At 37.1% G+C, this 22108-nt stretch overlaps 1 protein-coding gene across 5 annotated transcripts in view; it reads right to left on the bottom strand.

Moving 5' to 3' along the window:
- Nucleotides 1-22108, bottom strand: part of ELF2 (E74 like ETS transcription factor 2) — a 107344-nt gene that overhangs the window by 79674 nt on the left and 5562 nt on the right. Inside the window, exon 1 of one of the 5 annotated variants that reach the window (XM_078069246.1) lies at nucleotides 18958-18980. The exons of the other annotated variants lie outside the window; for them this stretch is intronic. The gene's annotated coding sequence lies outside the window, so the exon portion shown is untranslated. Of the gene's footprint in view, nucleotides 1-18957; nucleotides 18981-22108 lie in introns of those variants that run through there. 5 annotated transcript variants of the gene reach the window in all.

The raw sequence follows: 22108 nt of genomic DNA on the forward strand, positions 1-22108 counted from the left end.
CTGTTACTAAAGCTGTGCACTTATACATTGCTGGTGGGAATACAAACTCATACAATTTGGCAATATCTAAGTAAATTATATACACACATTTTTTTAAAGAGCTTTTTTTATTTTATTTTTTTTTAAGATTTTATCTATTTGACAGAGAGAGAGCGAAAGCACAAGCAGGGGGAGCCACAGAGGGAGAGGGAGAAGCAGGCTCCCAGCTGAGCAAAAAGCCCGATGCAGGGCAATCCCAGGACCCTGAGATCGTGACAGGAGGCGAAAGCAGACATTTAACCAACTGAGCCACCCAGGTGCCCTAAAGAGTTTTGTTTTTTTTTTTTAAAGATTTAATTTATTTATTTGACAGAGAGAAAGAGAGCACACAAGCAGTGGGAGTAGCAGAGGGAGAGGGAGAAGCAGGCTCCCCGCTGAGCAGGGAGCCCAATGCAGGGCTCAACCCCAGGACTCTGAGATCATGACCTGAGTCGAAGACAGATGCTTAACTGAATGTACCACCCAGGTGCCCCTAAAGAGCTTTTTTTTAAAAAATGTTTTATTTAATTTAAAGAGAGACGGGGGGGTGGGGGGGCAGAAGGAGAGAATCTCAAGCGGACTCCCTGCTGAGCATGGATCTCGATCTCATGACCCTGAGATCATGACCTGAGCCAAAATCAAGAGTCTGATGCCTAACCCACTAAGCCACCCATGCACCCCTTAAAGAGCTTTACTGAGATATAACTGATATATCATTCAGTTCACCCATTTAAAGTGTAACTTGATGGTTTTTAGTGTATTAAGAAGTACAATCATCAACACAATCTAATTTTAGAAATTTCCAGCACCACCTCCCCAAAAAAAGTCCCATGTGCATTAGCAGTCACTCCCCAAACTTTCCCAACCCCTAGTCCCTGGCAACCATTACCCTACCTTCTATCTCTAGAGATTTGCTTGTTCTGGCCATTTCCTATAAATAGATTCATATAACATATGGACTTTTGTGACTGGCTTCTTTCACTTGGTATAATGTTTTCAATATTCATCTATGTGTAACTCGTATTAGTATAGTTGACTGTTGAGCAACACAGGGATTAGGGATGCCAACCCCCTCATGCAGTTAAAATTCTGCATATAACTTTTCACTTGACTACTAAAAGTCTACTGTTGACTGAAAGCCTTACCAATTACATAAACAGTCAATTAACACATATTTTGTATGTTATATGTATTACATACTGGATTCTCAGAATAAGTTAGAGAAAATAAAATGTTAAGAAAATCATAAGGAAGGGACACCGGGGTGGGTCAGTCGGTTAAGCATCTGCCTTTGACTCAGGTCATGATCTCATGGTCTTGGGATCGAGCCCCATGTAGGGCTCCCTGCTCAGCGGGGGACTCTGCTTCTCCCTCTCCCTCTGCATGCAGCTCCCCCTGCTTGTGCTCTCTCTGTCAAATAAATAAAAATCTTTGGAAAAAAAAAGAAAGAAAATCATAAGGAAGAGAAAATACATTTACAGTACTATATTTATTGAAAAAAAATCGTATGTAAGTGGACCTATGCAGTTCAAACCCGTGTTATTCAAAGGTCAACTACATTTCATTTCTTTTTATTGCTGAATAATATTCCATTGAATAGAGACATCATATTTTATTTATCCATTCATCAGTTGATGCAAATTTGGGCTGTAGTCTACTTTTTCACTATTGTGAATAATGCTGCTATGAAAATTCATGTACAAATTTTTATGTGGACATATGCTTTCATCTCTCTTGGGGATATACCCAGGCGTGGACTTGCTGGAACATACAGTAACTCTATATTAACATTTTGAAAAACTTTTTCCAAAGTAGCTACACCATTTTACATTCTCATCAGCACTGTATAAAGATTCTAATTTCTCCACATCTCCACCAACACGTGTTGTAGGTAATCTGTTATGAAGCAATAGATAATACATCATCCTGGTAGATAAAACAACTACCTACCTGATAGTTGATAAAACTTTATAAATAAAGGGGCACCTGGGTGGCTCAATCAGTTAAGCATCTGCCTTGGGCTCAGGTCATGATCCCGGGGTCCTGGGATCGAGCCCCACATTGGGCTCCCTGCTCAGTGGGGAGCCTGCTTCTCCCTCTGCTTGCTCTGCCTGCTTGTGCTCTCTCTGACAAATAAATAAAATCTTTAAAAAATAATAAAAATAATTTTAAAAACCTTCAATGACTCCCTTTCCTCTTTGGAATAAAATTCATTAGCATGGGATACACAAAGCTATCACTGTAGATGATAAGACTATCTACACAGAAAATCCAAAAGAATCTTCAGATAACAGAGTAAGAGTGTTTGCAAGGTATGTGGATGTAGATCAATATATAAAAATCAACTGTTTTTCTATATACCAGCAACAAACAGAAAATGTATTTTTAAGAAGGATAAACCAACAACAAACAGAAAATGTAATCTTTACAAAGGACAGCAGGCACCTGGGTGGCTGAGTCAGTTAAGCATCAACTCTTGATTTCAGCTCAGGTCATGATCTCAGGGTCATGAGATCCAGCCCCATGTCAGGCCCCACACTGAGCGTGGAGCCTGCTTAAGATTCTCTTTCTCTCTCTCTCTCTCTCTCAGCCCCTTCCCTCCCCATTCTCTCTCTCTCTCAAAAAAAAAAAATAATAATTCTTATAAATAAATAAATAAATAAATAGGATAACATAATCACAAAAACTATAAGATACCTAAGATTCAATCTAAGAAAAAATATATAAAGACCTCTATGATTTAAAAAGTCTCATGTATTTGTAGAGATAAACATGCTCATGGAAAGAAAAGCTCAATATTTTAAAGATGTCAATTCTCACCAAATTCATCTAACAAATTCAATATATTTCCAGCCAAAAATCCCAAAAGGGTTTTATAAAAAACCAGCAGCAGTGAAAAAAAAAAAAGTATGTAAAAGAGTAAAGGGCAAAAGTTAGCCAAAAACCTCCTGAAGAATTACGTTACCTAGTCTATATAGTTAGGCAATAAGTAAAATAAGTAATGGTGTATATACAGTCAAATATGCTAATAGAACAGAATATCAAGACCAGAAAAAGACTCATGCATATTGGAAACAATATATGACACAGGCAGTGTTAAAATCAGTGAAAAAAAATTTAATAAATGATGCAGAAACAAGTAATTATCCATACAAGATAAGAAATTAAGTCATTATCTCACACCATTCACAAAACAAATTACAGGTATGCTAAAGACCTAAATATACAAAATAATTTGCAAAATTAGAAGAAAATACAGATTATCTTCACGAACTCACAGTTAAGGAGAAAGTACTAGATAAGACATGGAAAGCAAAAAAAACAATTAATGAACTTGACTACACCAATTTTTTTTTTAATGCATAAAAACAGAAACCAAAAACAAAACTGAAAGACAAGAGACTGGGAAAATTTATTCCCCTCCTTCCAAAAAAAAAGGGGGGGGCAGGAACTCCTGCTAATTAATATATATATAATCAAAATTCTATTAAAGATTTTTATATAATCTATATTAAGATACACATTGGTAAATGCACAGTGAATTCTTGATATGGTTCTAGTTCTCATGTTGAATGATGTGTATTTATTAGATTATTAAAAATAAACAGCCATGCTTGGGCTAAGTATTTAAATGTGTCATGAATCAAGGATTATGATTCATCTAATTTTGTGTAACTGGGGTCCAAGGAAGGGGGTTTAAAATCGATAAAACCATATCGATTTTATTAGTTTCTCATCTAAAGTGTGAAAACCTGAATTGGTTCTTTTTAAGTATGTCATGTAAACTGAAAAATATTTACTAATCCTTTAACAAAGTCTCTTTTTTACAATTTAACAGGCTATATTGTTTCTCATCTAAGTGCTTCTTAATGCAATTCCTAATTTGTAAGAAAGCTATATCAGCACAGGGGTTAGTTATCTTGTTTGCTATTGCAGCAGTCATATCTAAACAACTTAACAGAAGGAAAAAGGGCAATTCCATTCATATGACATTCAAGGAAAGATAAAACTGCAAGAACAGAAAATCAATGGGAAGCTGATCTCCAAGGGCACAAGGAAACTTTTTGGGGTGAGAGAAATGTTCTTTTACTTTTTCAAAGATTTCTTTATTTGAGAGAGAGAGCACACGAGCAGGAGGGGGAGAGAATCTCAAGCGGACTCTGCGCTGAGCAAAGGGCCTGACTCAGGGCTCCATCCCAGGACCCTGAGATCAGGACCTGAGCAGAAACCAAGAGTCGGATGCTCAACAGATTGCACCACCCAGGTGTGCCTTGGGGTGATAGAAATGTTCTATATCTTGACTGTGGTAATGATTGCACAATGCTATGAATTTGTCAAACTCATGGAAATGCAAAGATGAATTTCACTATATGTAAATTAAATTTCAATAAACGACTTTAAAAGAGGGGGAGAAGAGTGTTGAAAATTAGAATTTAATCTATTAAAGAGACACTCTTGTTCAATATTAACAATATGATACTAAGAACTGTAGCTTGTAATCTAAATCCATATGCAGTTTTCTTTAATATTGTTCCTTTTTTTGTATTTAAAGATTTCATTTATTTTTGTGAGAGAGAGAGCATGAGTGCACAAGTTGGGGAGGGAAGGGGGAGAAGCAGACTCCCCGCTGAGCAGGGAGCCCAATGCCGGACTCCATGCGGGACTTGATCCCAGGCCCCTGGGATCATGACCTGAGCCAAAGATAGATGCTTGACCAACTGAGCTACCCAGGCACCCATCCATATACAGTTTAATTCACAACTGATTCCTGCCCTTAGAATCAGTGAATTCTCTCCCCCAAAATCCTTATTATTCTTAGTCATTTTACTGGTAAAATTAAAAGTTTTTAAATGGAACTCAATTCCAAGTCTGACAGGAATTATATATATAGCTTATAATGCTAATATAAGAGTCTTGGGCGCCTGGGTTGCTCAGTCGTTAAGTGTCTGCCTTCGGCTCAGGTCATGATCCTGGAGTCCTGGGACCGCGTCCTGCTCGGCAGGAAGCCTGCTTCTCCCTCTCCCGCTCCCCCTGCTTGTGTTCCCTCTCTCGCTGTCTTTCTCTCTGTCAAATAAATAAATAAAATCTTCTAAAAAATAATAATAAATAATATAAGAGTCTCAATAATAATAGTCTCACCATGTATTTTTCTAATTATTGAACCACACCATTTTATGCATTGCCTATTCATCCTTAGGCCCTATGAAATAGGTATAATCATCCCCCTTATTACATGAAGACTATTTTGACAGTATGCTTTATATTTAAGAGCTAGTATGATTTAACAGTTAAGAGCCTATTGGCTACTGCATCCCCAGAACACAGTAGGTGCTCAGCAAATATCTGTTGAATTTTGGCTTTACCTCTGACTATGTAATCTTGGACAATTATTTATCTCTTTAAACTTCAATGTCCTCATCCATAATAAGATAGTAAAACAACTCTGGGAAGTAGGTGTGTTTAGTTCTTCTCATTCCTTACATAAAGTCTCTGGCACATTATGCGCGCTGAATGTCACTGAATTTATTATCATCTCTTCGATAGAATGTTGGAACTATATCATATTGCTAAAGCTTCATGTAAGAATAAAGCAGTAGCAGAATAGATGATAATACCTAAAACCTAACTGTTCTTCATGCAAAATTGAGATGTTCATTCTTATAATTTGTTAAAAGAAAAATTAGCACAACTTTTTTTTTTTTTTTAATAACATTTTAAAGGTAGAAAAAGCAGGGGCACCTGGTTGGCTCAGTCAGAAGACCATGCGACTCGATTTCAGGGTTGTGAGTTTGAGCCCCATGTTGTGTGTAGGGATTACTTAAAAATAAATAAATAAACTTTTAAAAATAAGTAAGGGGCGTCTGGTGGCTCAGTTGGTTAAGCATCTGACTTGATTTCAGCTCAGGTCATGATCTCAAGGTCCTGGGATCGAGTCCCACATTAGGCTCCATGCTCTCGGATTCTCCTTGGGATTCTCTCTCTCCCTCTCCTCTGCCCCTCCCCCATTCGCGTTCTCTCTCTCTCTCTCTCTCTCTCTCTCTCTCTCTCTCTCTCTCTAGATAAAATAAAATCTTAAAAAAACTTTTAAGGGGCGCCTGGGTGGTTCAGGCATTAAGCGTCTGCCTTCGGCTTGGGTCATGATCCCAGGGTTCTGGGATGGAGCTCCACATTGGGCTTCCTGCTCAGCAGGAAGCCTGCTTCTCCCTCTCCCACTCCCCCCTGCCTGTGTTCCCTCTCTCGCTGTGTATCTCTCTGTCAAATAAACAAATAAAATCTTTAAAAAAAAAAAAAACTTTTAAATAAATAAAAGGATAAAGAGTAAGTTACTGAATTTTTTAAAAACAGATTCCTTTGAGGGGCGCCTGGATGGCTCAGTCGTTAAGCGTCTGCCTTTGGCTCAGGTCATGATCCCAGAGTCCTGAGATCGAGCCCTGCATCGGGCTCTCTGATCCACGGGAAGGCTGCTTCTCCCTCTCCCACTCCCCCTGCTTGTGTTCCCTCTCTCGCTGTGTCTCTCTGTCAAATAAATGAACAAAAAATCTTAAAAAAAAAAAAAAAAGATTCCCATGAAATGGGAATGAGATCATTTTGAGGGAACTAAGTCTAAGGAGTATACGGTTTAGAAATATTTGGGCCCATAAGTCAGGACTGGTAATAATTTTGTTGCAGCAAGAGTGCATGTCATAGGACCTACTTTAGGCCAAGGTAACTGATCTAGATATTTAAAATTGGAGGCTAGAAATTTATAGGATAAGAGAAATTTATAGGATAAATGCAATTGCAGAAATTGCATAGGATAAAAGAAAATTATTTTAAACTGGAAGAGATCTTAGAGCTCATTTTATAGAAGAAAAAACAGATGGAAGAGAAGAATCGGAAAATTGAGTGAAATAACTTGCCAACCATAAAAAAAGTTTTGCATTTCAAGAGTCCCACACCATGGATAACAAGATCTTAACATCCTCATTTACTCATGGCCCTGACATTGTTATCCAATTAAGATACATGTTCTTAATCTTATATATTCATATGTGAAATACGTATGAATGACATATAGATAGGGTGAATTTAGATAATCTGTGACTTCATCTAAATTGTTTAAAATATTTTTTTAAGGTTTTATTTATTATTTATTTTGTCAGAGAGAGAGAGAGAGAGAGAGCACAAGCAGGGCGAGTGGCAGGCAGAGGGAGAAGAAGGCTCTGCACTGAGCAGGGAGCCCGATATGGGACTCAATCCCAGGGCCCCCAGGCATCCCTGTTTAAAATATTTTGATGCTTTCCAAGAACTACAATGACCAGGTTCCCAGGTGTAACCTCATCAATGTTGACTTGTTCAACCTATTTTATGATGACTAAAATCTAATAGAGAAGTATCATCTAAAAATACCCTGGGGTCATGTGGGTGGCTCAGTTGGTTAAGCGTCCAACTTGATTTTGGCTCTGGTCATGATTTTGGGGTTGTAAGACTGAGCCCAGCATCAGGCTCTGTGCTGGGCGTGGAGCCTGCTTAAGATTCTCTCGGGGCACCTGGGTGGCTCAGTCGTTAAGCGTCTGCCTTCGGCTCAGGTCATGATCCCAGGGCCCTGGGATCGAGCCCCGCATCAGGCTCCCTGCTCCGCAGGAAGCCTGCTTCTCCCTCTCCCACTCCCCCTGCTTGTGTTCCCTCTCTCGCTGTGTCTATCCCTGTCAAATAAATAAATAAATAATCTTAAAATAAAATTAAAAAAGATTCTCTCTCTCTCTCCCTCTCCTTCTGTCCACCCCCACACTCACCATGCGCATACATGCACTTGCTCTCTCTTAAAAAAACAAAAACAAAAAACAAAAAAAGGAATTTAAAAATACTTTGAATAATCAAACTTTACAGTTATGTAAAGAACCGATGAGCAAAGAGACAAGACAAAATCAACCTGACTTGGCTGCCTACAGTCACTACTGGACACTCCTTTAATATTATTATCTTCCTAATCTCTGCTACCATTTCACATAATGGTCAAATTCTAGGGCAGCAATAATAAGGGTCAGAATAAGTATATGGAGAAAGCAACCACATCAAGCACATTTTAGAATCCAACCTATCTCGGGGTGCCTGGGTGGCACAGTTGGTTAAGCCCCCAGCTCTGGTCATGATCTCAGGGTCCTGAGATTCAGCCCTACATTGGATTCTGTGCTCAGCGTGAGTCCGCTTGGGTTTCTCTCTCCCTCCCCCTCTACCGCCCCCCCCACAAAATAAATCTTTAAAAATATATATATAGAATCCAACCTATCTTGAGGCTGAAGATAAGCAACAAAGTTTTGATTATTTATCAACAACCCCAAATTTATGTGACTATTCATTCCCAGACTTCATTAACTATTTGTAAGAAATACTAAATTATGGGAATAAATATGCTTAGCCATGTATATTCTGCAAATAAGCAAACTTCCAAATCAGTTAAGAACCAGACAAAAGGACTTGTACTAAGAGGTTTAGTTAGGGAAAAAGTAACAATCAAAGTCAAGGCTTATGCCCTGACTATTGCTCCGATGTTTGAAAAGTCTAAAGTCTGGTCACAATAGCCTCTTGTTTATCCAAAAAGAAATACATAAAAAGCTTAGAAGACTCGTTTCAACTGGCTTATGGTTTACAGGAGGCTAGGGCTAGAGGTGGTTGGGATATATGGCAGATTCCCAGTCATTAAGAAAGCCTAAAATCTAGTTCAGTTCTATTCCAGAAAGCAAATTGAGGGAATTTTTCTTTTTTAAGGAGGGATAAATTGTTAGTCCAGCAACTGCCATCCTAAAGATTTTAGTGTATTTATTTCTAAAACCTTAGCCAACTTCCTCACTTTCATGATTTAAAAAGGAAGCAAAACTGCCTTATATAAGAATCTTTTTTAATATTCTGATTTGATAGGATATGAATCCATTAAGTGAATTTATCCTAGAGGAAAGTCAATAACTAGCTTAGTTTAGAATATTTTTCCTTCTAGGGGGCGCCTGGGTGGCTCAGCCGTTAAGCGTCTGCCTTTGGCTCAGGTCATGATCCCAGGGTCCTGGGATCGAGCCCCACATCCGGCTCCCTGCTCAGCGGGGAACCTGCCTCTCCCTCTGTCTGCCGCTCCCCCTGCTTGTGTTCCTGCTCTCACTATCTCTCTCTCTCTCTGTGAAAATAAATAAATAAAATCTTAAAATAAATAAACAGAATATTTTTCCTTCTTTTTCCAAACAATAAAGGGAAAATAATAGGTAACATTCATACAGCACTTGCTCTGTGCCAGGCATTGTTTTAAATTCATTATATGTGTTAATCTATTTAATCTACACAATCCTACAAAACTAGTATTATCATCCCCATTTTATATTTGGGAAAACTTGAGGCATGGGGAGATTCAAATAATTCAGCCAAGGTCAAGCAACAGGCAAGTGACAGAGTCACAATTTCAACATAAGCAGTCTGGCTCCAGAGTCTATCTATGCTCTTAATCTTTAAGTTTTTCTGCCTCATGATTATACAAGTATCTTTGTTTCTGTTTTATTAAACTATGAAAGAATCACACAATCTCTCCCACCCCACCCTGGGAGATTCTTCTATCTAATTTCTTACTGGCTCATAACATGGGCAATTAGAAGGCTTAAAATATGTTAAGTTGAAATTATATATATCTTATCTACATTAAGTATACAGATTTTTCTTTCTCTTTTCAAAAAAGCGGGGGGCGGCCTGGGCAGGTGGATGAATTCTTTAACTCACAAATTGTCTCATATAAGTTCTGTAGGCCTTAGGGAGAAAGTGACAGAAATTCTTTCTACTTTGCTCTCTTCAAGGTTGAGTTAAATTCTCAGATATAGGCCTTATATCCTAATTCAAGTTTACCCATATTTCAAATAAAAGAACTCCCTCAAACCAAAATATAAACATTTTCATACTGCTACATAAAAAGGTCCCCTGCAGGGGCACCTGGCTGGCTCAGCTGGTGGAGCATGCGACTCTTGATCTCTGGGTTGTGAGTATGAGCCCCAGATTGGGTGTAGAGCTTACCTAAAAATAAAAATCTTTAAAAGTAGATAGATAGATAGATAGATAGATAGATAGATAGATAGATAGATAGATATAGATCCCCTGCAGAAGCAACTAGGGGAAAAAGTACATCTACTCTCCCACTTTGAGGCCTGAACTATTTACAAGGTGATTTCTCTACCTAATTAAGCCAAGGTTTACAGCTCCCTCCTCAGAGCCTGAAACATGGGCACATATGGGCCCACAGAATTATAATGAATGGATGAATGAACAAATGCATGCTTATTTTTATTTGAAGGACTAAATATCATCTTCTCCATTGTACCTAGGACTCTAATCACCAGGCAAAGGTAAATAAACTGCTTCCCCAGAGGTTAAAACACAAATCTTCAGCTTCAGCAGGGCAGAATCTCTTTTAGTCTTAAAGAGGTGTGTCAGGAGTCTCACAGATCTCAGCATATGGTTGCATTCATGGAAACAGTAAGGATATGTAGCAGGCAAGAAAGGAAAGAGCCACAGCAGGCTTCCTTATACTCTCTCCTTCCCATGAGAGGAGGGCATGCAGAACTTACTCTTCCCCCCCATCAACAAAAATGCACCAACATATGTGCAATGTTTCTGCCCAGGGAAGCCCATCAGAGATGCGGCACCCAAAGTTTTATTGAGGCCTGCTCACATGGGTACCCTTTGCCTCATATACACCAAAATTCCAGACCCCCAAAAGGAAAGCAGGTGTTCAACATAAACCATATTGTTTGCAAACAGTCTAGGCACCGTGAATCATGCTTTTCTTTTAAGATTTAATTTATTTATTTGAGAGAGAGCGTGCCTGCATGAGCAGGGGGTGGGGTAGAGAGAGAGGGAGAAGCAGACTCCACGCTGAGCAGGGAACCCGATGTGGGGCCCAATCCCAGGACCCTGATATCAGGACCTGAGCTAAAGTCAAATGCTTAACCAAATGAGCCACCCAGGTGCCCCACAGTGAATCATCCTTATCAGTTACTGGAAACACTCTGAGAGCCAAGTTCCCAGATGCTAGCCATGGGCCACCTTGCAAACAGGCCTTTCTAAGGAGAGCAGTGTCAGACCTACTATGTTAACTCTTTTCTGCACAGAAAGTTATTTAACTTTGTGAAGTCTCAGACTTATCTGTAAAAAGGAAGAAATAATAGAAACGACGTCACAGCTACAATGACTATTATAGTGTAACTATCACGGTATAGTTATCCAGTGTGATGGCAAGACTTCATAAAGATAAATAAAAAAAAAAGACTTCATAAAGATCACTTTGTGATAATGATGAGGAGGACTACTGAAAGTTACAGATAATGTAAAACTTCAACTTAAAACTTAATCTTCAACCCAGTAGCAACTTTTAGAGGAGGATAAAAACCATAATGATCAGGAATGAAGAGGACATAGACCCCATCTTTCTCCTGTAAAAGATATGCCAGGATTAAAATGCTTTATCATTGTACAGTGATATTATGATTGAGTTTAAGTGCTTAGATATGACATAGTAGAACAGCATCTCCACTTCCAAAAATTAAGTAAAAATTCATGAAGGCAAACTTCCTGGAACATTCTCAACCCATCCAGATCACAAAATAAAACATAAAACATGAGCTTATCCTAGAAGTTTATTTAATCACACTATTAGAGAACAAAAAAGTAAGAGGAAACAATTTACTAATCCTTTTACAAATGAATATACCTTCTAATTCTTACTAATTATAATCTAAAATTAAGATAATCATTAAATTTAGATTTAGAATGGCACATGTTTAACACAGAATTGAGATTAATAAGGAAAATTTTTTTATTCATGTATCTAAATGATACCCACTGCAAGGTTATAAATAAAATTACTCAAATTGGACAGTTTACTCATGAAAACATTGAAACTTTGGCCTTCAAGTATAGATAAGAAACCAAAGGATTCTGAGATTTAATATTTAATCTGAAATCACTATGTTATTTGTTTGTTTTATCCCCAATTCATGAATTTAACTTCTTTTCTTACATTATTTATAAAGCTTAGCCCTATAATCAATTTACCACAGTGTCCCTCTAAGTTTCCTCATTATCGTTGATTATGGCTGAGTAGAAACCTATAGAACATATAAATTACCAGGTCAGAGAAATTTTTTGGTTTTGTTCTTTGGCCAAATTTATAATCCAATAATTCAAATTAACATATTATAGCTTGGGAATCAAAACAAATTAGCTTTATTCTATCTTAAATGAATCCTAACAAGGATACTAATAATATTAGACAGTAGATTGACTGTTTTTTAATTGTCTGGATTTTATCCTGTCCCAAATCATCTTTTTGTCATTCCTCTGTAATGAAGTAAAACGGGTGTTTTTTACATGCTTAATGCAAACCTTTCTACAACCCCATCAACACAAACTAGAATGTAAGCTCCATTAGAGCTGAGCCATAGCTATCCTAATCATCATTGTATATACACCTCTCAGAAGAGTGTCTGGCACATAATAGACTACAATTTTAACTCCTGACTCAAGTTTTCTTGTTCTTGGCTTCCTTCTTCTATTCTACTATCATTAATATGTATACATATGTGTCCTTTGTTAAGCTACTTTAAATTATTTTGGGGAAAAAAGCAAGCACCTTTTAACAACTATATATACAATACTGAATACAGTCAAATTAAATGGTTAGTGAATAAAGGGGCAAAGAAATATATTCAGACACACACTGTAAATCAGTATTAATAGAGAATTAGAGTAATTTAAAAATACCTTCCAAATTATGATATATCTGAGTTGATTTGATATAGCTAGCTTATTTGAAATATATTTTCAATATATTTTAAATACTAAAAAAGTATATCTTAAATACTATAGAAAAGTACATTTAATTATACTTATTTTTATTTATTTATGTGAGAGACAGAGAGAGAACACAAGAGGAGGGCAGGAGCTGAGGGAGTGGGAAAAGTACACTCCCTGCTGACCGGGGAGTCCAACACAGGGCTCAAAACCAGGACGCCAGGATCATGACCTGAGCTAAAGGCAGCTGCTTAACCAACTGAGCCACCCAGGTGCCCCTAGAAAAGTATACTTTAAAATATTAGAAAAAAAATACATGACATTATAAAGGGAAATACTGGAGGTTACCAGTCACTTTATAAAAACCATAGCTTACTTTTTTTTAAATAAACAATAGTGGTACTTTGAAAAGGTAGTTTTGTTTTTTGTTTTTTGTTTTTTGTTTTTAAAGATTTTATTTATTTGACAGAGAGAGACACTCTTCAAAAATTTTATTCACATAAAGCTTTAGTGGACTATATTCCACACTGTCTAATCTGAAGTAATTTGAACTCCTAATTATTTTATGTTAATACTAGTTAGCCAAACAAAAATAACTGTGACTGGGGCACCTGGGTGGCTCAGTTGGTTAAGCAGCTGACTTTGGCTCAGGTCAGGATCTCAAGGTCCTGGGATGGAGCCCTGCTCAGCAGGGAGTCTGCTTGTCTCTCTGCCTCTCCCCCCTCCCCAGCTCCTGCGTTCTCTCTCTCAAATAAAAAATTAAAATCTTTTAAAAAAATAATAAGAATAACTGTGACTGGTGATGGGTATTAAAGAGGGCACGTACTGCATGGAGCACTGGGTGTTATATGCAAACAATGAATCATAGAACACTACATCAAAATCTAATGATGTAATGTATGGTGATTAACATAATAAAAAAAGAAAGAAAAAAAAATTAATTAATTAATTTTGAAAAAAGAATAACTCTGACTGTTTTTGCTAGTGAAATGGAGGAGAAAAAAGTTATATTTAGAAAGTCAGTCATCATACAACTAATTACATCATGTTATCTGTATATTTTAGCCCATAATTATGAACAGCCAAATTATAATTTTATAACACTAACATGAATTGGTTAAAATTATTATCATAAGAATCTCTGCCATTGGGACGCCTGGGTGGCTCAGTCGGTTAAGCGTCTGCCTTTGGCTCAGGTCATGATCCCAGGGTCCTGGGATCGAGTCCCGCATCGGGCTCCCTGCTCTGCAGGGAGCCTGCTTCTCCCTCTGCCTCTGTCTCTCTCTCTCTCTGTCTCTCATGAATAAATAAATAAAATCTTAAAAAAAAAAAAAAAAGAATCTCTGCCATTGCTGTAACTGTACAACAAATTTAAAGTTTTCTAGATATTGGTATTTTATTTTATTTTTAGGTAGCTAAATTTCAAGGAAGAAACATCAGGGAAGTTATTTTCCCTGCTGTTCTTTATAAAGCTAAAATCATTGAGAGAAAATTCTACGTACATTTACTCACACTCAAAAACTGTTACAGAATAAATTACAAAGTGAGCTGTAAATTAACTCTTTAGTCAAGAATGAAGTTCACTACAGTATTTTTCCAGTGGGTTCCCACCACATTTAGAAAAAAAAATCTGAAGTCTTAAACATGGTCTATATAAAGATCAACCCAGGGTTAGCCCATCCCATTTCTCCAACCTTATTCATCTCTCATCTCTCTTTTGCTGGCCTGCTGAGCTCCAACTACAGTGGCCCTATTCCCACAACACAACAAGCTTATTCTGTACCTCCTATTCTCTAGACTACAGGCTCTTACAGATCATCCACAGACTGAATCCTCCTCCCCTACCATACAAATATCACCTCAAGTACCACCCCTTCAGAGAAATATTTCTATCATGGCTCCCCAGTTCCAATTATATTCCATTGCCATGTAGCTCCCCCATCAGTCTCTATTTGATATCACATTACTTTATTTTGTTTCTTCATTATATTTATAATGAAAATTATTTTATTCATTTATGTTTAATGTATGTCTCCTCCACCAGAATATAAATTCCATAAGAATAAGTACTGCATTTATCTTGTTTACTACAATCACTCAAGGACCTAAAATGAATTAATACTATACTACTAAATGTACAGGCTGAGATGAAGATTTTGGTATTTTGTAACCATTCTCACACATACTGCTCTCTTAGGCTTCTTCCATTTTTTTCTACCATTAGCACTTACCATGAAAGAATAGGTTAATTCCAAGAAATATGGACAAGCAAGTAGATGTTATACGTTATAATCAGTTCAGAAACTGACCCAAAGTTTCAGAATTAATGGTATATCTTTCAAATTGTACACTGATCCTACATATCAGTAAACGTTAGTAATTATAAGTAAATTGTCAATTGTGTTTAAATAAAAACTATCAGATGAAATTTAGCATTTATGAGTAATACACAATCAGGCATATGATGAAATACAGATGAAAATTATTGAACATAATTTAAAAATAAAACAAGCATCATTTTAGAATTTAACACATAGTTTAACACATAGTTTAGATATCATCTACCTAAAATGTAATTTTATCTGAAATTAAAGAAATCATGTTTAAAGAATTAAAGGAAAGTATGACAACTACAACTCAAAAAAATGGAGAATCTTAATAAAGATATAGGTACTATATTAAAAAATAGGAAGAAATAGAAATTCTGGAGATGAAAAGTATAAGAGTTGAAAAGTACACAACCAAAATTAAAAATTCACTAGCAGAGCTCAATAGCAGATTTGAGATGACATAAGAGTCAGTGAACGTGGAGATGTATCAACAGAAATTACCAATTCTGAAGAACAGAAAAAGAGAATTTTAAAAAATGAACAGAGCCTCAGAGACTTATGGTATACCACCAAGCACCCAACATACATGTAATGCAAGTTCCAGAAGGAAGAGGGAGAAAAGGGCAGAAAAAAATATTTGAAGAAATTATGGTCAAAACTTGCCAAACTGTTGAAAAATATTAATCTATAGATTCAAGTTTAAGGAATCCAAAGTAGGATAAACACAAAGAGATCCACACCTACACATCATTATTGAAAGCCAAAGACAAAGAAAATTTTAAAATCACAAAGAGAAAAACAATTCATCAGAAACAATGGAGGCCAGAAAGCAGGAGACAACATAGTCAAGGTGCTGAAAGAAAAAAAAAAAAAAACTGTAACAAAGAATTCTATATCCAGCAAAACTATTCTTCAAAAATAAAGGCAAAATAAAAGCAATCCAAAAAACAAAGATTGAAATAATTCATTGATAACAGACCTGGCTTACAAGAAATCCTAAAGGAAGTCCATCAGACTAAAAGAAAATAACCAGCCCATAACTCAAATACACAAAAAGAAATAAGGAGCACCATAAAAGGTAAACATATGTGTAAATATAAAAGACTGCTTAATATTTTTTTCTTCTCAGGGTGCCTGGGTGGCCCAGTCAGGTAAGTGTCTACCTTCAGCTCAGGTCATGATCCCAGGGTACTGAGATCGAGTCCTACATGGGGCTCCTTGCTCAGTGGGGAACCTATTTCTCCCTCTCCCTCTACCTGCTGCTCCCCTTGCTTGTGCGCACACTCTCTCTCTGTCAAATAAATAAATCTTTAAAAAAATATTTTTTTCTTCTCTTAGTTGTTTTAAAAGACATACAATTGCATAAAAAATGTAAAACAGTGCTGTCAGGCTTCTAACACATAAAAACTTAATATGTATGACAATACTAACAGATACAATGGGGAGGAAATGGAGCAAAGTTTCTACATTTTACCATAATTAGTCAATCTGAAGTAGACTGTGACAAAGACACATATTGTAATCCCTAGAGCAATCTAAGAAAATAACCCAAAAGATCTAGTTAAAACACTAACAAAGGAATCAAATGATGCTCTGGAAAATATCTATTAACTCCAGAAGAGGCAGAAGAGGATGAGCAAATAAATAAAAAAGAAATGAGACAGGGCACCTGGGTAGCTCAGTCAGTTGAGCATCTGCCTTCAGCTTGGGTCATGATCCTGGGGCTGGGGTCCTGGGATTAAGCCCCGCATCAGGCTCCCCCCTCAGCTGGGAGTCTGCTTCTCCCTCTCCCTCTGCCCCTCTCTCATGTGTGCGCCCTCTCTCTCTCTCTCGCTCAAATAAAAAAAAGAGATACATCATTGCAGATATAAATCTATCAGTGATTACATTAAATGTGAACAGATTAAACCCTCCAATCAAAAAGTAGAAATGTCGCACTTTTTTTAAAAAAAAGCATGTTATGCTTTGCTGTTTATAAGACACACTTTAGACTCAAAAAACAAATAGACTGAAACTAAAAAGATGGAAAAATATTTGCAATACAAACAGTAAGCATAAGAGAGCTGGAGTGGCTATACTAGAGACAAAGAGGAATCTTTCATAATGATAGAAATCAGCTTATCAGTAAAACAATTATGTATGTATAGTGTAACTAACACCAATGCCCCCAAAGCATGAAGCAAAAATTGACAGAACTGAAAGGAAAAACAAACATAATAATAGGGATTTTAATCTGTCTCTCAATAATTGATAGTATGGCTAAACAGAAAATCAGCACAGACATAGAAGACTTGCAAACTATCACTCAACTTGACATGACACCTACAAAACATTCCACCCAACAACAGCATATTCTTATCTAGTACACAAGGAACATTCTTCAGAAAAGATTACATACTGGGCCATAAAACTGTCTCAATAAATTTAAAATGAGAAAATCATACAAACTGTGTTCTCTTACTACAGGGGAATTAAATAAAAAATCAACAACAATGAAATGGGAATCCCCAAATAATTGGAAATTAAACAGTACATTTCTAAATAACCCATAGGTCAAAGAAGATATCACAAAAGAAATTTAAAAATATTTAGAAGTGAATAAAAATTTTAAAAAGCAAAACATAGGGGTGCCTCGGTGGCTCAGTTGGTTAAACGTCCGCCTTCGGCTCAGGTCATGATCCCAGGGTTTTGGGATGGAGCCCCACGTCAGTCTCCCTGCTCAGCAGGGAGTCTGTTTCTCCCTCTCTCTCTCTGTCCTTCTCCCCCCGCTCATTCTCTCCCTTTCTCTCTCAAGCAAGTAAATAAAATCTTTTTAAAAATATAAATAAATAGGGGCACCTGGATACTTCAGTCGTTAAGTGTCTGCCTTTGGCTCAGGTCATGATCCCAGAGTCCTGGGATCCAGCCCCCGCATTGGGCTCCCGCTCAGCGGGAAGCCTGCTTCTCCCCTCTCCCACTCCCCCCTGCTTGTGTTCCCTCTCTTGCTGTGTCTCTGTCAAATAAATAAATAAAATCTTTAAAAATATAAATAAATAAATAAATAAATAAATAAATAGCAGAACATAAAAAATGCATAGGATGCAGCTAACACAGTGTCAGAAAGGAAATTTAGAGCCTTAAATGCCTATATCAGTAAGGAAGAAAGATCTCAAATCAATAGCCTACACTTCTACCTTAAGAAGCTAGAAGAAGGCGGGGCGCCTGGGTGGCTCAGTCGTTAAGCGTCTGCCTTCGGCTCAGGTCTTGATCCCAGGGTGCTGGGATCGAGCCCCGCATCGGGCTCCCTGCTCCGCGGGAAGCCTGCTTCTCCCTCTCCCACTCCCCCTGCTTGTGTTCCCTCTCTCACTGTGTCTCTCTCTGTCAAATAAAAAAAAAAAAAAAAAAAAAGAAGCTAGAAGAAGGCAAACTAAACCCAAAGCAAGCAATAGGATGGAAATTATAAAAGTTAAAACAGAAATCAGTGAAATAGAAAACAGAAAATGGGGGGAAAAATCAATTAAACCAAACTTGTTTCTTTGAAAATAGCAGCAAAATTGACAAACCTTTAGCTAGAATGACCAAGTAAAAAAGAAAGAATACACATGCTACCAAAATTATGAAAAAGGGACATCACTACCTACACTAGTAAAATTAAAAGCACATACAAGAATACTATGAACTATTTGCCAAAAATATTAAATAGCTTAGGTGAAATGGACAAATCCCAAGAAACGCAATTACTGAAACTAACTCAAAAATAAGCAGAAAATGTGAACAGACCTATAACAAGTAAAGAAACTGAATTAGCAATTTAAAAATTTTCCAGGGGCACCTGGGTGGCTCAGTCGTTGGGCGTCTGCCTTCGGCTCAGGTCATGATCCCGGGGTCCTGGGATCGAGTCCCACATCGGGCTCCCTGCTCTGCAGGAGGCCTGCTTCTCCCTCTCCCACTCTCCCTGCTTGTATTCCCTCTCTCACCGTCTCTCTCTCTGTCAAATAAATAGATAAAATCTTTTTAAAAATAAAAAATAAAAATTTTCCAAAGGAACAAAATCCAGGCCCACTTGCTTTCACTGGTAAATCCTATCAAATGTATTCCAAGAGATAATAACACCAATCATTCACAAACTCTTACAGAAAATAAAGGAGGAAACACGTCTCAATTCATTCTTTGAGGCTAGTATTACTATGTTACAAAATCCAAAGACATCACAAGGAAAAAAAAACTACAAACCAGTATCTTTCATAAATATAGACACAAAAATGTTCAACTAAATATTAGCAAAGGAAAACCAGCAACTATAGTAAGAATTATACACCATGACAAACAGAGATTTATCCTAGGACTAAGGCTGGTTTAACATCTGAGAATCAATTAATATAACACACAATATTAATGGAATAAAGGACAGGAACCACATGATCATCTCAGACATGGAGGTGACCAACCATACTGGTTTGTCCAGGACAGAGGAGTTTCCCAAAATGCAGGAATTTCAGTACTAAAACCAGAACAGTCTTAGGCAAACTGTGACAGTTGGTCATGCTAACAGATGCAGAAAAAGCATCTGACAAAATCTAATACCCATTCATGATAAAAATTCAGGAACAAATCAGGATTTAAAAGGAACCCTCTACCAAATACAGAGGTTTGCTATACAACACTGTTGTTGTACTGCTGCAATAAACAATACTGCATTGTACACTTAAAAAGTTCAGAAAGTAGATTTCATGTTAAGTGTTCTTACCACAATAAAATAAAAAAATTTTAAGAATAAAATTTATACACTGAAATTACAAAACATCACTGAGAAAAATTAAAGATCAATAAATCAAGAGAAATTTTCCTTGTTCATGTATTAGAAAACGCAATATTGCAAGATTTGTAATTCTCCCCAAACTGATCTACAGATTCAATGCATTCCCATCAAAATTCCAAGACTGCTTTCCAAAGATTAATAAGATAATCTTAAAATTTTTATGTAGGGCCCAGAAGAGCCATAACTTTTAAAAACAAAAACAAAATTGGAGGGCTTACACTACCCAACTTCACAAGTTACCACAGGGCACAATAATCAAGACAGAATAGTATTAGCTAGCATAAAGACAGATATATAGATAATGGAACAGAATTCAGGCCAGAAATAAATCTTTACATTTATTATCAATGAAGAAATGGCATCTTTTCAACAAAGATATGTTATCTTTTCAGCAAATTGTTCTAAGACAATCAATATGCAACAGATGAATTTAGACTCTTACTTCACACCATACATAAAAATTAACTCAAAATACAACCCAAATCTAAGAGCAAAAACTATAAAACATCTATAAGAAAACAAAGAAGACCCTGGATTAGGCAAAGAGTTCTTACAACAAAAGCATGATCTATAAAAGAGAAATTTGGGAAATTAAATTCCAACAAAATTAAAATTTGGGGGGGCATCCGGCTGGCTCAGTTGGTGGAGCATGCGACTCTTGATTATGGGGTCATGAGTTCAAGCCCCACACTGGGCCTAGAGCATACTTAAAAAATAAAAACTCTAAAAATATATATGTTTTAAAATGTTTGCACTTCAAAGGGCTCCAATAAAAAAATGAGAAAACAAGCCACAAACTGGGAAATAATATTTGCAAATCATGTATCTAATAAAGGGCTTGTATCCAGAATACATAAAGAATTCTTACAACTTGGGGGGCCTATGTGGCTCAATTAGGCATCTGACTCTCGATTTCAGCTCAGGTCATATCTCAGTTGATTTCAGCTCAGGTCATGGTCTCAAGGATGTGAGACTGAGCCCCAGGTCAGGCTCCCCACTCAGTGGGGAGTCTGATATTCTCTCTCTCCCTCACCCTTTGCCCCTCCCCCCCAAATAAATAAATCTTTTTTAAAAAATAACTTTTACAACTCAATAAGATAGAAAATGGGCAAAAGATTTGAGTGGCTACTTCAACAAAAGGAATATATGAATGTCTAATAATTATATGAAAAAATGCTCAATGCCTTGAATCTTTAAGAAAATGTGAACTTAAACCACACTTCATACCTACTAGAATGGCTATAATAAAAATAAGAACAAGTGTTGACAAGGATGTGAAGAAACTGGAACTCTCATACACTGCTGTTAGAAATGTAAATATATGGGGCGCCCAGGTGGCTCAGTCAGTTAAGTGTCTGACTCTTGGTTTCAGCTCAGGTCATGATCTTAGGGTCATGGAATGAAGCCCCATGTTGGGCTCCCCACTCAGCAGAATAGAAAAAGTCTATTCCTAGTATCTACCCAAGAGAATGAAACCATATATTCACATAAAGACTTGTATTCAAATGTTCAAGCTGCATTATTTTCAACAGTCAAAACTGGAAACAATCCAAATGCCTATCAACTGGTCAATAATAAACAAAATGTGGTATATCCACACAATAGAATACTGTTCAGCAATAAAAAGAAACAAAGTACTAGTACATGCTATAATATGGATAAATCCCAAAAAAACATTATGCTAAGTGAAAAAAGCCTGATGCAAAAGACTACATATTGTATGATTCAGGGTGCCTGGGTGGCTTAGTTGGTTAAGCGACCAACTCTTGATTTCAGCTCATGTCATGATCTCAGGATCGTGAGATTGAGTCCCACAGAGGGCTCCACACTCAGCATGGAGTAGGCTTGAGATTCTCTCTCTCTCTCTGCCCCTCACCCCGCTTGCACGCACTCTCTCTCTCAGATAAGTAAATAAGTAAATAAGTAAAAGCTAAGACAACCATATATTGTATGGTTCCATTGCTATAAACTATCCAGAAAAGGCAAATCCAGAGAGACAAAACACAGATCAGTGGTTGCCTGGGACTGGGTTGGAGGGGGCGGAGGAACGGTTAACTGCAAACAGACTAGAGGTACTTTTTGGAGGACACAGAAATGTTCTAAAAGTGGCTTATAAGCTTAAACCAGTCCTGCTGTCAGTCTGCGGGAGTCAGGTATTGTGCAT

This window comes from Halichoerus grypus, chromosome 3, assembly GCF_964656455.1.
Source record: "Halichoerus grypus chromosome 3, mHalGry1.hap1.1, whole genome shotgun sequence".
In the NCBI taxonomy this organism is placed as follows: Eukaryota; Metazoa; Chordata; class Mammalia; order Carnivora; family Phocidae; genus Halichoerus; species Halichoerus grypus.